The sequence below is a fragment of the Salvia hispanica genome, unplaced genomic scaffold (genome assembly GCF_023119035.1).
Source record: "Salvia hispanica cultivar TCC Black 2014 unplaced genomic scaffold, UniMelb_Shisp_WGS_1.0 HiC_scaffold_347, whole genome shotgun sequence".
Lineage (NCBI taxonomy): Eukaryota > Viridiplantae > Streptophyta > Magnoliopsida > Lamiales > Lamiaceae > Salvia > Salvia hispanica.
The window spans coordinates 17,786-34,475 of NW_025952077.1; the positions used below are offsets into that span (position 1 = coordinate 17,786).

Consider the following 16,690-nt stretch of genomic DNA (forward strand, 5'->3'; position numbering starts at 1 on the left):
AAAATAATTATGAGTTAGTTCTGTATTTAAAAATGTACTCCATCGTTCGGAGAATGTTCAGTGATAGTAGATCAGAGCTAATTTTTAAGAAATTTATTTGACGTTCGTACAGTTGAAAAAAAATTAGTGAAAATATAGTTTTTATTTTTATATATTAATTCTATAATAAATGCTAATTAAATGAGTTATGAAAATATATGTCACTATAATAAAAGAATCGCCAGGGATATTTTTAATGGAATTAAGGACGCACTTGTATTTCTAAATATACAACCAATACTTAAAAAAATGTCATTATTGTTGGTGTTTCAATTCTTAAACTAAAAACTCAAGGATGCAAACGGAAACGCTCTAAAAAGAGTAAAAGATTAAGTTAATTTGTCATAATTTACGAACGTTTCTCTTTGCTAGTCCCAAATTATCGTTTTATTTTAAAAAAAAAATCAACGTAAGCATCAAGTGTCTTCCCCGACTTTCGGCCCTTCAAAAATACTCTCAACTCAAGTTTTTTTTAGTGTGTCCACTTATAAAAATAACTAAATGAAATGTAATAGTAGTATAGTACTACTATTTAATACCAAATGAACGAAAAGGAAAATACACGACATGTAAAAGCGGAAGAAGGGAATAAAATACAATTTGACAAATATATTTTATAGAGTAGGGAGTATAATAAGATTAACTTTTGTATTTGCACGATGAAAAATCGTGAAGTTGACGAACAGATTTGAAAGGGAAAATTTGTTATTCTGAATTCTGAAGTTGACTTAGAACATTTTTAATCATTCATATTAAACTCAATTTTATTTTATCGTAAATGTAATATTCCAACAGTTTACATAGAACTCAAATTTAAAAGATTATTCTTTTTAATATTTTTTTCTCACGAAATAAATAAAAAACGAGTCTGGGTTTATTTTAATATAAACTCAAAAATCTAAAATAAATTGATTTTTGAGTACCAGTGCCGATTGGAATTAAAACTCACACTAAGATTTATTTATCAATGATTAATTATGTGGCACTATTTAAAGACGAAATATTGATGATTTCCGTATATACCCCTCCGTCCCACGTTATTCGTGCCTACTTTTTTTTCAAGCATTCGCTTTTCAGAAAAATAATAAAAAAAATAGTTAAAGTTCTATGGCATAAAGAAAGCTGATCAAGAATACTTTAACTATGAAAGATAGTCGGCCCATATTAATTAATCGATCTATTGCATTGTCCATCTCTCGCTTTAATTTGCAGAAAATGATGATTCAAAATCACACCGAGATTTGTCCGAACTCCTAACTACTCTACCCATTGCAGCTTCATTATTTTTTACACTCATTTTATAAAATGATAATTAATAGCTAAACGTAGAAAGAAAAATAAGAAAGAAATGGTAGTGATTAACGCTGGTATCACTTAAAAAGTTTCGATTTATACTCTTAACAAGGATCAAGCGAAAGATATATATAATAACATAGTGTTGTGATAAATTTCGCTCAATTGGACTAATGTAATTCTAATTTTAAATTTTTAAAAAAACAGCATGGTAATGTTTATCGTCATTCTAATTGGAAAGTACTCCACTGTAGTATCTATCGACAAGGTAACGGTAAAGATTTTAATAAGAATATTACGTGTAAAAAAGGAAATGCATTTTGAAGGTGCTCCCTATTCCTATATTATTGGCATTGCGTTAAATACTCCAAGTTTTGTAGTAAAAGAAAAACGTATTTTATAATTAATATCATGAAATTAATGTACTTACTCTCTAAATAACAATGTTAAACGACTATCCCTGATATTAAATTAATTAGGGATCAGAAATATTAGAACACAAATTGTCCAAAAACTTTTGTTAATAGTTCAATGAAATTAAAAATATGTCGAGATGTATCTTGAATGCAATTTCATGAAGTCAAGGGACCAATAAAAAATCGATTTATACAAAAGGTCGTCCACGCGTACACGATTTAAGGGCGAGTACACATATCCAATATCGACCCAAGTGCGTGGTTGTGTACAAAATTCTGTAAATTCAAAGACAGTAATCGTAATTTAAGGAAGATGGTATTAATAAGCTGCAAAGAGCAGTAATTTCATTTCAAACCATTTTCTTCACCCAAAGAAAAATGCAAAAAGAAAATAGAAAAGCCATTTCGATCTCTTTTCATTTCCTAATATTTCCCATTTTCTAATCTTTTTGAGGGAAAGAAGAGGTTTTAATTCCCCCCTCTTGAAAATTCTCCATTTTGAACTGAGCTTACAAAACTCTCTTTTCAGCTAATTGCGCCAGCAGCTCACTTTCCCATGGTAGATTTGAATTCGAGGTACGAATCATTTGCTGCATTCCTCGGATTTCTGAATTTGTTCGGATTTTCGCGATTGAGTTAGTGAATACGCATGCTGACATACTCAATTCTACTGTGTTCTTTTTTGTGGTTAGCTTTTTTTGGGATTTAGGGTTTCTTTTGATTGGCCTAAGTTTGGGGGAGCTGCATGTGGATTTGCTATGGTTGAGTTCATTTTTTCTCGAAAAAAATACTACCTTTAAGTGTTATTTCTCTCTAATTGTGGAGAATTAGTTCTCTGATTTGGAATTTGGGTGCAATGGAATCAGTAGCTAGATATCCGCTGAGCTGTGTTTTGGGGATTTTGTTTTATTTCCTGCGTTTTTGCTCAATGTGAATAGAAGCCTTTGTGGTTTTATGAGTATTTTTTTTATGTTATTTGGGGCTTGTGAATATTTAGCATTTAGTCAATTCAGTGAAGCTCTTTTGGTGTTGCAGTCAAGGTTTAATTGAATTGTTTAATTGTAATTTCACAGAGAAATGGATTTGTCAGTCGGTTTCTATGCTCCATTTCAGTATTGTTGAGTTGATTTTAACAGCAACAAGAAAATGTCTGGAACTTGTTTTATCTTGTACAATTACTCCATCAAAATGTAGATTTTGGGAAAGCTGTTTCCGTTGCATAAGGGTTTATCGGATAGTGCATTGTTTTTCAATTGAATTTAGAAGGTTTTGTGTGAGTGTGGGTTTTGTGGTGATGGGATTGCATAAAATTTTTTTCTTTCAACCTAATAAATCGAGTTTGAGTCTAATGAGAGTGGTTTACAGCTGGGACAGTCTTCCTTAAATGAGCAATGCAGACCAAGAAAAGAACAACCGGTAGATTTTGGAGGTTTCTTGTGGAATTTCAGTTCGCACAAAATTAAAGGTAGTTGAGGAATCTGTTGGTGGAACAAATTTGGATTCCAAATTCAGATTGGTAGATGCAGAGGACTCCAACATATGTTTGGGTCATCAAGCTGAGCATGAGTCTCATAATTCTTTTATAAATAAGGTAATCAAGTGCTTTGCATATGCATATTTTCTATTGAATTATGCTTTACATTCTTGCTTCTGCCTGTGAAAAAATTCACGGGACGACTAATTTTTATGTTCGGGAAATAAGAATGCCGGAAACAAGTTTTGCTATAACTTGCCAGATTTTGTTTATTTTATTTGTCATACTATAGATTCATGGGAATGGAGCTGCTGATTACAGTGCGGGCACCATATTCTCTCCTTCCTTTCACCTTGCTAGAAGTGATGTCGATGATATTTCAAGTGAAGGTACCATAGTATATGAACAGTGATCATGTCCTTTTTATTTTCATTTTTGTTTTCCAAGTGAATGGAGTATGATATATATTCAAGTACCTTTACTTATCTCTGATTGAATCATTCCCGCAGACTTTTATAATTACTTCCGGAATGGGAACCAGCAATTTCAGGACTGTGCAAAGGAGAACGTCCAGATTGATTGCCCAGGTATTTGTAAAGCAAATAGAAATGTATTTTTCTCCACAAATTCCACAATTTCTTCCTCTCTTAATTCACTAGATTATTCTCTGTGAAATTTAGGTGGTGTCACTCTTTCACCTGAAGTTTCAGCTATATATCTTTCCATGAAAAATTCAAACCAGGAATTTATCGATGAGAACAATCAGGACCACATGGCAGCGGATGTACGTCGGGAGGATGAAGCTGCTGAAGAATATGATGACTTTGACCCATACTTTTTCATAAAGAATTTACCAGACCTCTCTTCGGTGGTTCCAACGTTTCGGCCTCTGCTATTGCCTAAACAAACAAGAAGCTGCCCTTCAACATCTCTTGTTCTGGACTTGGATGGTAAGCATGTGGGTTTTCCCAAGTTGAAAAGGAATCCCCATAAAGCTGGTTTGACGATCGTTCTGATTCAGAATTGTTAGCTGCCCCCCGTTTTTGGGAAAAGCTTAGTGGGAGTCAAGAGTCGCCCCTGATCGCCCAGAAATTCAACTCCGAGAGAAAGTAGCCGCGCAGTCCCCCTTTAGAGCACAATGGAGGAGCCCCGTTCAGGGAATGTTGCTTTTTTTTCAGTTGCTTCGTTTTGTCTCGTCGAAGCAGTAAAGTGAAAAAATAACTACACAGAGGAAAAAGCAGGGATTAAGGGGTTTCAGGACTGCAAAGTAAACCCGGAAATAAAATTTAAGTTTATAAAATTTAAAATTTTAAATGGATGATTTTTTCCCTTAATTGGCCCTTTCTTGGTCTCTTGATTTCATTTTTTATATGTTTGTTTTTTGTGGCATAAGTTGATAACCGATTTTATTTTTTCGGTTCGTTATCTATTGACTAACTAATAATTAAACACCTTTACGTTTAATTAATCCCAATTTTTAAAAGTTAACCTGAAATTAACCGGAACCAAAAAATTTTTATAGATTAACTAATAGTAACTGATTCATTCAATTCCGTTATCTATTAATTGATAATCGACTGGGAAAAATTATGCCAATGGTAAGAGACAAAAGGGTGATCCATCTTCCTGCTTCAACTTCCATTAAGTATTGATTTGTAATTTCTTGAAAATATAATCAAATTAATGCCTACAACATCCCTAGAATCAATGTTTAAATGAATCTCAAACTTTAGTTACACACTTGAAAAAGTATTTATTTTATTAAGTAAATAAATAGTTATTCTTTAATTACCGAAAATTTTGAGTCATGTCAACATACCTAAGAGTATCAAATTATTGAATGATAAATGAGAATTAAATTTACCTTAAAATAAATTTAGCAGAGTAACTAAGATTATTAATAGGGACTTTTATATAATAATGTGTATGAATGAATAAAATTTGAACTTGCATAGTAGAAAATAATTAAATGAATTCATTACCTCCCCATTAAATTGTAGGTCCGTAGTGAGCATCAACAATGTGAGGATCGGATTAGTTATGCGGAGATGCACATGGTCTTTAATAAGGGACTTAAGCTCCTACTAAATTGAAAATTTTCTTTACTCTATTTACATAATAATCCAGTCACCGATATTTTTTGTGTGAATCGTTCACCTTAGTATGTTTAAAAAATCATTATGAAAATTATTATCTCAATATTTTTTATATTAAAATTCAAAAATATATGGTCTTATCAAAAAGGCCAAAATTCTCATCAGCCTATAAATTCAAGACCAAATGGAGCCCGGCACGGGAAAGGGCTGCATTGCGCTCGCTGTGTCCTGTTTTCGATCACGTGCGCAGCAAATACCCCAAGTGCAGAATATGCCCATCAACACTGAAATTACAGATTTGCTTGCTGTTACATTCCCATGCAGCCAAACTTTACGCAGTTATAAGCCGTTTGAACTCTGGTTATTATGAACCTAACCACGGTTAATACCTGCAAAAATCTATACATATAAAACCCCTCCGTTTCCGAGTTTCAAACTCCACCAATTCACAGCTCCTTTCAAAACTCTGTTTCTCTCTATTTATTCGAAGCAATGGTGAGATGAAAGTCTATCACGAAAAGGCTTTGTTCTCAATTCCATAGTTTGATCTCAGCTTTAATCGTAGCTAAGATGTTTACTGTTTTAACAATTTCAGGTGGTTTTAGAAAGTGAAGGAATCTGAGATAACGGAGCAGGACTCGCTTCTCCTCAGCCCAATCTCTCACTTATCCTTTTGATCTGTATTTTTTCTGTACGAATTACTCATTTTCAGCACTTGAACCAACAACTCAATAACTTGTGAACTGCGATCGCGTTGTTACTACAATATCGTCTTGATCCTTTACATTAGGCAGCTGGGTACCATTTCTGTCTTTGATTTTCCGATTGGATTTTGGTTCCTGGTCTGTATCAATTGTGCCTGAATATTTGCATATTTATACTGTTTAGCTTTTTAAACGGTCTGAATCATTTCCGTGGAATTTCAGTCCTACTGTGCAACTCAATCGGAGTAGTATCTTTGGTCAGGAACCGGATTATCAACATTTGAAGTAACGGAGTATTAGTTTTAATAAGATGTTAGTCTTGATTGATGATTGAACTTGTAATTCATTATATTATGTATATTACCACAAGCTTGCTTGGATAAAATTTACTGCTTGTATTCCTTCGAAATGTCTAAGTTTAGCTAACGATCTTATTCTGATCTGAACCATTTGTTCTTATGTTGACACATCCTTACCAGTATTGTGTCTTTTGGTGTAGTATTCCTTTTTTCTCATTTTCTGTATTTGGTTTAATAATTCGTAACAAGCATCACAAAGTGCTTCTGATTTGATCGACGAGGAATCTGCTGAGAATAATATCAATATCGGTTCCACATCAGAGGCCTTTCCTGAGAAATATTCAAGTGACAAATCTATTAAGCTTTGGGTAAGTTGCCAATATAGTATTATATATCTCCACAAAGCAACTATGAAGTTAAATGAGCCTTTATATTGACTATGTCAACAGACATAAAAAATTAAAAGCACTTCTGGATGCGGAATCACGGAGACTCATTGATTGGATGAGAGAAAAGGCCTTATCAGAGACCTATGTACACTATCTCCCATTCTCTCACTCAAGGGGAGCTGAAATTCATTCTGGTAATACTACTTTTCTGTATGGTGTTTATGATGCCTTACCTGAAAAAAATATGTAAAGCACTGCTATTTACGTAATGTAGTGGTAGATGGTAATGATTTGAGAATATTCTTGTAAGTCTCAAAGCTATTATTTCCAGAAAAATGGCTCATATATATAAATCGGAAAATCATCATTAGATAATTCTTGTCCTTAGATTTGTTTCCATATTTAACATTGTGTATAAGATGCTACTAACAGTTTGACCAGTTCTAGATCTAGCCATTGTTTCTGTCTGCTTTTAATTTAGCATACACTGATCTGGAGTACTCACAGTCTCATTTAGTTACTAGTAGTTCTGGCAATCTGAGAGGTTTTCTAATGAACATCAACAGTAGTGGGACAGCCAAAGAAGATTGGACTTTCAACGTAATTTCCACAACAGAAATAACTCCAAGTCAGATGAGGGTATTTGATATCTACAACATTTTATTATAAAATTTTGGCTTACTGTTCTTGCACATGATAAATGAAAAAGCTTATTTAGCAGGAGTTCTTTTTGAGAATCGTTTGCCCACATTGGTACAACTGGCTGAGAACTGGATAAAGTCTGAAGGGTGTGGTTTCTAGATACTTGAGTTGTGACTATCTATTGTTTTTTACTTGATTCTTTAGCATACTTGTTGATTGTGTACCATTCTTTCATGCCACTGTTCTGATGAAGCTCCTGTCACTATGATGATGTGCGGTAGGGATTTTACATGAGTAGTATATATTTTCCCTCATCTATATTCTTTAATTTATTGTACTTTACTTTTATGAATTGATTATGGAAAAATGAATTAACTGAAGTGTTGCTTGTTACTGTTCAATAGTAGTGGTTTTCATGGATGCAGAGTTTTGGACTCTTCTGCTAGCTTAGTCATTTGCTCATTTTGATTTCTTACATAACCTTAATTTTGCAGCCAATGGATTATGAGCCCCCATTTTTCAGAGGCTGCACCGATGAGGAACCACACAATCTATGGATTTAAAGATCCGTTGAAGATGGAAGTTGGCAGAGTCAATAGCAAGCATTTGGTACTAAATCTGAAGGAATGGGATTTCAACAGAATCTTTTACTGTATCTAGCTGCCCTTTTTAATCTCTTACTCTCCAACTATAAACTCAACAAGAGTTAAGAGCGTGTGATCCTTGTGAATGAAAATAACGATTATCAAGATGATGAAATCAGCCTGGGAGCTGAGTCTCACTCCAATAGATGAAGATAGTGAATCCAACAGTGGTATCATTTGGTTGGTTGCATTTGGTCAGCTGAGTTTCAAATCTTGATCATCTAATTTTGACGCATAGATATTTGTCTTTTTAACCTTTTAACTCAGATGAGTAATTCAGATGACGATGATCAATACATTGTAACTTATGGTAAAATATTATCAAACAACAGACCTTTCAGCCTTAGATAAGTCTGCATTGCAAATTTTATAGCTTGAATCACACTAATTTTCTGCATGTTTGGCAGAAAAAATCAATTTCAAGAGGATAATGCAGCAGTGGATGAAGGTTCCATTTAATCACCTCAGTACCTTATGCAGGATTTCTACTTTCATATCGTTTAAAGATGTTCTAATCCTTCACTGTTAATGCAGACAATACACAGGATCCAGCAGAAGATGAACACCAATTGGAGCGGGTGAAGGAATGGATAAGTTCTTATCACCTCGAAACAGTTGACCTCACTGATGTCCTCTCAATTTCCCAGACATCTCAGTTGTAAAAATTCTATACATGAATACATGATATAAAGCACTAATTTACCTGGTATAAAGCACTCAAGTTATTCTGTTCAGTGTATCTGATCCATATCTACCTATTGTGCAGGTCCTGATTGAAGGTACAAATGAAAGATCTGAAGGACTCAAGCTAATAGAAACAGTCGTAGTTACTTACTATTCACTATTAGCCTTCATCTGATGCTAAATTGGCTATTTCAGATATTATGGACAAGCTCGTGAAGGAAAATTTGTAACAAAGCTACTGAAGATTGTTATGTCATTAACAAGAAAAAGGTTCTTTTCTTTTCTTCAGAACATTTTCCAATGCTTCCATTTATAACCTGTATGTTGAGTTGTGTCTTCTCCTTGTGGTATGCAACTGAACTGCAGAATTTCGACTATGAGTTTGATGTTGTGAAAGAAGAAGCTGATGTGCATGCAGTAGGACATGACGGAAAAGCTGGAAGCATAGATCACATGTACATGAAGGTACATAAGCCCTCAATTCCTGTTCAATTATTGAGTTATTACAAGCTGTGTCATTCTTCACTTACACTAGTTCTTTACCTTTATCTCCAGGCTTTGACCATACTCTTCCATTGAGGTATATAACAGTAGCAAAACTTCAGAACAAACTTGAAGGCAAAGCCAGCCAGGGCACAGTTCGGAAGCTTCTAGACAAAATGGCGAAAGATGGCTACGTTGAGGCCACCACTAGCAACCGCAGACTTGGTTAGTACACGTAACTAACTACTACATGCTTTTCCGACATAAACAAAGATACTGTAATTGACACACATGCTTTCTATTCTGCCAGGAAAGAGAGTGATCCAATCTGACCTCACTAACAAAAAGCTGCTTGAAGTGACAAAGATCTTAAACTTTGATGCAATGGTACAGATTAGTACTGTATTTCTTGCATAAGCCTCTTGGTCTTCGATACTTAGCATTATGTCCTTCTTAACAGGACGTGGATAATACGGGATCAGGAGACAAGTCCACCAACAATCTAGAAACTGAGACTGCTGCTGGTGCCTAATATTACCTTCTTTCTTAAACCAAAAGTTAAGTTAATTAGCGGCATGATTTACACAATCTATCATGATTTGGAATCAGGTAACAAGTACAAGGACTTATCCACGTCCCGGGGTCTCCACTCCATCGGGTCGGATATCACCAGGACAAGAGGCAGATCAGATGCAAACATGAATGACTCAACAGGACTTGCCAGGAAAATGGGCCGTTCCGAGTACCCCAACTAGCAGGGCTGAGGTCTGCTCATTCTCTAACTTTTTTCACTCCTGCGTCCGACTTAAGTGATAAAATCATTCCGCACAAGAAAAATGGTGTTTAATACTAAAGTAGAAGGGGGAATAAATCAAAAGATAGCTTGGGACGTCCAGATAAAGAATACGCACTATTTACCTTGGGATGGAGTGTGTAGAATATTAACTTTGGGCTTATTGAAAACACACACAGCCAGCAGCATCGAGAGAGTTTCGTGCCTGGGGCTGACGAGAGCAGAGGTGGCGACAACATGGACTTGGTCATGGAGAGCAAGTCTACTCAGGACAAACGTTTCAGAAAACAAGCACGGTAAACTTCTTGTACATGTGTTTCTAATCTTTTTACTCCTTAACAAATCTGATTGTCAGCATTTTAACCATTTTTTATGTGAATATAATTATTATAGGTCAAAGAGCCGATCCTTCAATACGCAAAGCGCCAGAAATCTATGGCTGTGTGAGATTTTTCGTGCTCAGTTGTTTTATATCAGTTGATGATATAAAAACATCCTAAATATTTTACCTTTCAAGGTACTGCAGCATATGATTTTTAAATGCATAATATAGATTTGACGAGTGAGATTTTCAATTGGGGATTAATCAGTTTAGTAAATTTTGAAATACTATTATGTTTGTAATTGTGCCCCAACACGTTCGCTCCATAAAGTATCACAATCAATGCTTTTGTACTCCATTCGTTTCGTTCCATATAACATAATGAAGTATACGTATTTTTTAGATGAAATAAGTAAAATTTTAGAAGCTACTGTATTGATTAATGTATTTGAAAAAAAATTTTGGGTGAATGTATTAAACGGTTGATTTGATTGTAAAAATCGGTAAAATTTTATTGTTTCAAAAATATTACTACCACGTTTGGAAAATATTGAAAAAGAAAAAAATGTAAATGTGAATAGACGGAGTATTAGTTTTAATTAATAATGCTATGTTGACTAAGGTAAGTTTACTGTAAAAAGCTTATCAATATTACTTGTATTTGTTTAAAACATGTTTGAATACGATATGTTATTCTATAGTACTCCTTTGCAATTGAAATATGATACGCTTCTACAGCGACTATATTCAATGTAAAAAAAATATTGGAATGAATGATTAATTGGAATTGCGACAATAGTGAAGCGGTTGATTAATTCCGAGAATAGGAAGGAATGTGAAACGACACGTGGCATCCGATTCAGCGGCACTCCACAAAACTCCCAAAATACACCTCGCGACTCCATTTGTTTCTCCAAATGCAAGATCCGAAAAACTAAATAACTGCAATACTGCTTCTTCACTCCTCACGCCAACACCACACCATTTCTCTTCCACACTCCAAAATGGTTCATCTCAGGTTACTCGCATCAATTCCTCTCCCACTCTCTTCCAGTTCTGCATTTTCTCTCACTAATCTCTGCTTTGTTATGGCGATAATAGGTTGAGATGGAGGGAAGCCGTGAATGGCGGCATCCAATTGAAGCACCTAGGTTTTGTGAGGTCTCTCGTCATAAACGCCGTCCTTCTCGTCTCCAACATCTACGATCACGCCAAGCAGAATTCTGGCTCGTTCAGACCTACCGTCGACAGGGCGGAGGGCGCCGTTACGGCGGTTGTTACCCCGATTTACCACCGATTCAGAGACGTTCTACCATCTTCTGTTTTCCTCGACAATAAGGTTTGATTTCATTTGTTTTTCCGTGATGCGATGCGGTTATTTATTGAGAAAATATGGTTTGATTTCGACATTTCGTGATGTGCTGAGATCTATTACTGCTGTTGATGGGTTATTAGTGTACTTCTCGATTGATTACGTTTCTGAATTTTGTTTGCTTTTTTTTTTGTTGATGATTTTTTTACGTGCTTGTTCGGTGATTGATGATCCACATGTGATCTGATACTCACCCGAAAAGTAGCTCAGAAATGCTGTTAAATTTATTAGTCCGGATATATTTATACGTGGTATGTCAAAATCACAATTGATTGGTTAGGCATGCGTGGCAATGTGCCCGGGAATACTAAACTTTACTCAGTTATCCACCCAAGACGACTCTAATTATATGGAGTAGTATTAAAACTGTAATTAGGAGACACTACAAATGAGATGAAATCCGTTTGATAAAAGATAAATATTGTATCGGGAGTAGAAGATAAAGATTGTAGATGTAAGCGTCAAAACCCCGGATTGAAAACCTGTTTGATTAATCGAATAAAAGGATACGAAAGTTATATCCAGAGAGGCTAAGCGTAAACTTGAAAAAATAATGATAAAGACTCCCAAATATTGCAAGTAGCAATGCCTTTTTTATAGGTAAAAGAAGCTATAATAAAATTAAATGCATAAAATTTAAAACCCAATTCAAAGAGGAAATACAAATAAAGTCCTAAACAAACTAGGAGGAGTAGCTCACAGGAATTATATAGTAGTTTCAGTTATCTCTTTATGCTTTGGATATTTGTTACGTATATTTGTTTGTTTCATTTGCCAATAATATCCTCACTTGAACCCTTCAGGGTGATCTTTTTCATCTGCAGTTATTATTTCCCCATATTTATCATTTAGTATTGAATTGTTTTGCTTTTGTTTGACGTGTGTCTTATGTTTTTGACCGAGGAGTGCGTGCCCTCCTTCTGCCCTTTGCTCGTCTCTGGTGTGCTAGCAGTAGGTTTCATTTGTTGGTGCTTTTGTGGTTTATGGACATTGCTTTTTTTGCGTGTTGTCTTCTGAAACTGTTTGCTCTTTGCGTGTTCAGTTTGCAGCCTTTTGTTGTCAATTTTTTTTTCGTTTGAAAACTATTTACATATGGTAGCATGGATCCATGTTAGTTGCAATGTTATCTAGTCAATCGTTTTCCAAATAATCTTTTGATTGTTTAATTGTTTGTGTTAGGTGGACGATGCATCTCACAAGTTCGATGAGCATGCTCCGCCCATGGCCAAGACGTGGCTCTCAAGGTCCATGTCCTAATGAAGAAGGCGTCCGCCACAGTTGAAGAGTTGGTCGGGGAAGCCAAGGTTGGTGGTCCAATGGCTGCAGTATATCTATCCTCGTCCATGTCCAAGACTCGCCATCAACCAGCTAGCTGTGGTGCGGTACAAGATCAACCAGCACTCGACTCTGCAGGGAGTGGCGGAGGTTGCTGCTCCAACCGCCACACATTGGTGGGAAGTACAATAGCTTGGTCCAAGGCATGAGAGGGAAAGGCTATAGCTTGTTCTGCTACGCCCCGTTGATACCAGTCCAGGAAATGGCAAAGGCGTATAGCGAGTGGAGGCATCTGCCGCGGAAAAGGAGGAGGCGTCCAGCTCGAGTACGAGTGAATCGGACAAGGAGCAGATTCGGGTTTGGGGTGTTCGTGGTTGCAAATGCTGATAGGTGCGCGGTAGCTAACTCTCATCCCTCTTTGGTGTGCGATGATGAGCGTCGATATATCCGGGGATTTTTCTGCGAGCATATGGTGTCTTTTCCGCACACAGAAGCAAGGAGGGGCTTGCTTCTACCGAGCTAAAAGTTTCTTTCCTATTCCTTTATACTTACTTTTATCATTGAATTTTGATATTTGTGTGAATCGTTGTGCAAAATCAACTATCGTCACAGCAGAACACGAGAAAAATTTTGTCTTCAAATTTCTGACTTTTAAATTTAAAATATATAACCCTTTGATTAACAAATTTTTGCGTCTGGCCCTGTTTGGTGTTGAAATGATAGAGTCATATTGATTCATGAATTATCATGTGAATGTTTGACTATACATCTTTGCTCCTTTATTGTTGATTTTATTTTTCAATGTTGAATTTGGGGTTTTTGAATTGTTCAAAATTTAATCTTTGTGACCTACAGTCAAATTTTCTTCGATGCCACCCTATTGTTTTGCAGTTTGAACTAGTTGATACTTCATTTTCACACTTAATTGTTAACTTTTAATTAATAATTGGCGTTAGGATGGATTAAAGTTCAGTGTACAACCATGATATTTTTTTCCCCAAAAAAAAATGCTTAGTTTACATAATATTAAAATAATGAATTTAAAATTTTCTATAAGTTTTTAAAAAAAAAATTCTGCTAACAATGTTTGGTAGTTAGGTAATGGGCTTTCCAATGATTAATAGTTATGATTAGCCCATTAAGTGTAGGCCTAAATCTTGAGGCTAAAAATTAATTTTAAGAAAAAAACTTTTTAACCCCAAAAAGGTTAGGGGCCCCCACTTTAAAACCGCCAGGAGTCCTAATTTTACCCTAGGCTTGGCTTAAACTAAACCGTCTCCCCAAACTATGGGGGGTGGTACGATGGAAGGAACGATGGAGGGAATGAATTTCCCTACTTTCATCATATTCATTTTTTTTGATAAAATAAAAATGGAATTTGTAAAAGAAAAAATCCAAAAAATTAAATTTCTTTATTTTTCCCATTCCCCCTCCTTCCTTTTTAAACAAAGAGATCAAACGACTTATTCTGAGATTTTTTTTTAAAATTTATATTGTGCAATTATAACTCTACCCTTCATTACGTAATAAAAAACTCGTGTTCCTCCTATGTTCATTAATTTAGTGAAAATTTTTTTTCCATTTCCACTAAAGAATTATCTCTAAAATTATACCCTGTTTGTTACGCACTCATTATATATAAAAACCCCCAAGGACCAGATGGTTGTATTTGAGATGAAGAGGATGCCCGAGTGCGGCGTAGTTTGGGAACGGAGGGAATCTTGCTATCCCATTATTTTGGGAGGGCCCCTCTCTCCCAAAAAAGGGGGATTGAGAAGCTTCGCAAAAGGGGGGCCTCCCTTAACTGCTACCGGCCGATTGAATCCTCCTGAAGTCGGGGGGAGGTAACCAAGGGGACGAAATCGCCTTTTTTGCTCAATGAGATGAATAGGGATGCATTTACTAACGTGTGAGAAATTATAATAAAAGAAATAAATGCTAGTAATTAAATGATTTGATATATGTTGATCAATTAGGTAATATGGGGGGAGACATGATTTGATAATTAAGTGATTAATTGTTGTGTATAGACAATAAGAGACACAATTTGGGGAAGATGGAGTAGACATGATTTGATAATTAATTGATTGATTGTTTTGTATATCAAAGAGGAAGCAAAAAAGAAGAGGTTTGGGTATATACAAAGCTTAGCCATGTGATAGGCTACAACTATTTGTTACAAAAACGTGGCTTTAATGTCAAAATAGGCCTTGGGCTTGCACTGGTAGCAATAGAAGGACCACAAGATTGAAATAAACTTCAATTTTGATAATGTGTTTATTAATTATTACTAAGCCGGTCTTTTAAGGTGTGATCTCTTCTCCACTCGAACAACAAATTACGCTTCTCGTTTTAATCGATTTGTTACTATAAGTCTATAACACTATAAAGGTCGAATTATAGGTTCCGTCCCCTTCCGGTTTAGAATTATTGATCTTTTTATATTAATAGTATTTCTAGCTACCGCGATCCTACAAAGGCGACAATCTTCAACCCTTAGCTTGGGTTCATTTTCATTCTTCATCCAACGCCATTACTCCTGTCGGTTACACGCCACACCACTTCCCTTCCGACGCAATACGTACATTTCGATTGTATCCGACTATACTAGTTTGTTTCCTAGATTCGCCATCTGACGGGCGAGTAATAAACAACAAAGAGTGTTTATGGTGAGAGGTCGAGTAGTGTTGCATTAATGTGTTTGCAACAAAGAGGGGGTTCTCTTATTTAAGGAATCAAATTATTTTGTAACGCTTTTTCCCAACCAAATGCTTCACTTGAGATAAACAGGTAATTGAAGTCATTTGTACAAAAACTCATCAATATTTTTTGCTTCAATGCTATGCCTGTCTATCCCAATTATATTTACTTTTTCTTGGGCAAAAAATTAATTACAAGCAATATTCATGAATTTTGGCTAAATTTTAGTTTGTCCCGTAACTTTATAAATCAATCGTAAATTAATTTTATTACTATTATTCTCATTCTTTCCATACGGTCTAATTGGAATGAAATTGTATCTTATATGTCATTTTTCTTAATACACTTAGCAAATAACTCAAACACGTTATCAATATAAACACGTATAAAAACCCAAAACAACAATATATGACAAATAGGAAATCAAAATATTTCGCCATAGAAAAATTGAGAAAATGTTAACATTCACAGCTTTTAAGGGTAATTTTTATGGTTTTCCAGACTGCCTTTTTTTTTTTATTACCTTATTATTTTGTTCAGTAAAGTTTGAACCGAGATTAAATGAGTAATTATTATTAATTTCCTTTTTCAAATTAATTTTCTTCAATCAGATTCCTATATACACGGGAATGTCTATTCTGTAAGTTGTCAATCCAGCTGGTGAATTTAATTTAATAATAATGACCTCTAATTCTAACAGATACCAAAAAATAGATTTTCTTTGGCAGGAAAACGTGAAGCTGGAAATTACATATTGTGGAATATATGAGTTATGTCAAACTACTCATTATTTAGTTAAAGAAATTTGAGTAGTGGGTTCTGTTGGTTCATATTAATTGAGAATATATATGGTCCTTTGTTCCTCCAAATATATACACCTATTTCGGTTAATATTATACATGCCTAATTCTTATACATGTTGATATACTAATAATATTCTTATGTTTTTAGGCCGATGTCATGAAACTACATGCATACAAATAGGATTGGTTTAAATAAAATCTTGTCACTGTGAAAACATGAAAAACACTTATATTAATGTATAAAATAAATTTATTTGCATTC

At 34.9% G+C, this 16,690-nt stretch overlaps 2 pseudogenes; both read left to right on the top strand.

Moving 5' to 3' along the window:
- The first annotated feature begins 2,304 nt into the window (after nt 1-2,304).
- LOC125198978 lies at nt 2,305-10,229 on the top strand (annotated as a pseudogene).
- Nucleotides 10,230-11,282: 1,053 nt separating this feature from the next.
- Nucleotides 11,283-13,448, top strand: LOC125198979 (annotated as a pseudogene).
- The last annotated feature ends 3,242 nt before the right edge of the window (nt 13,449-16,690 follow it).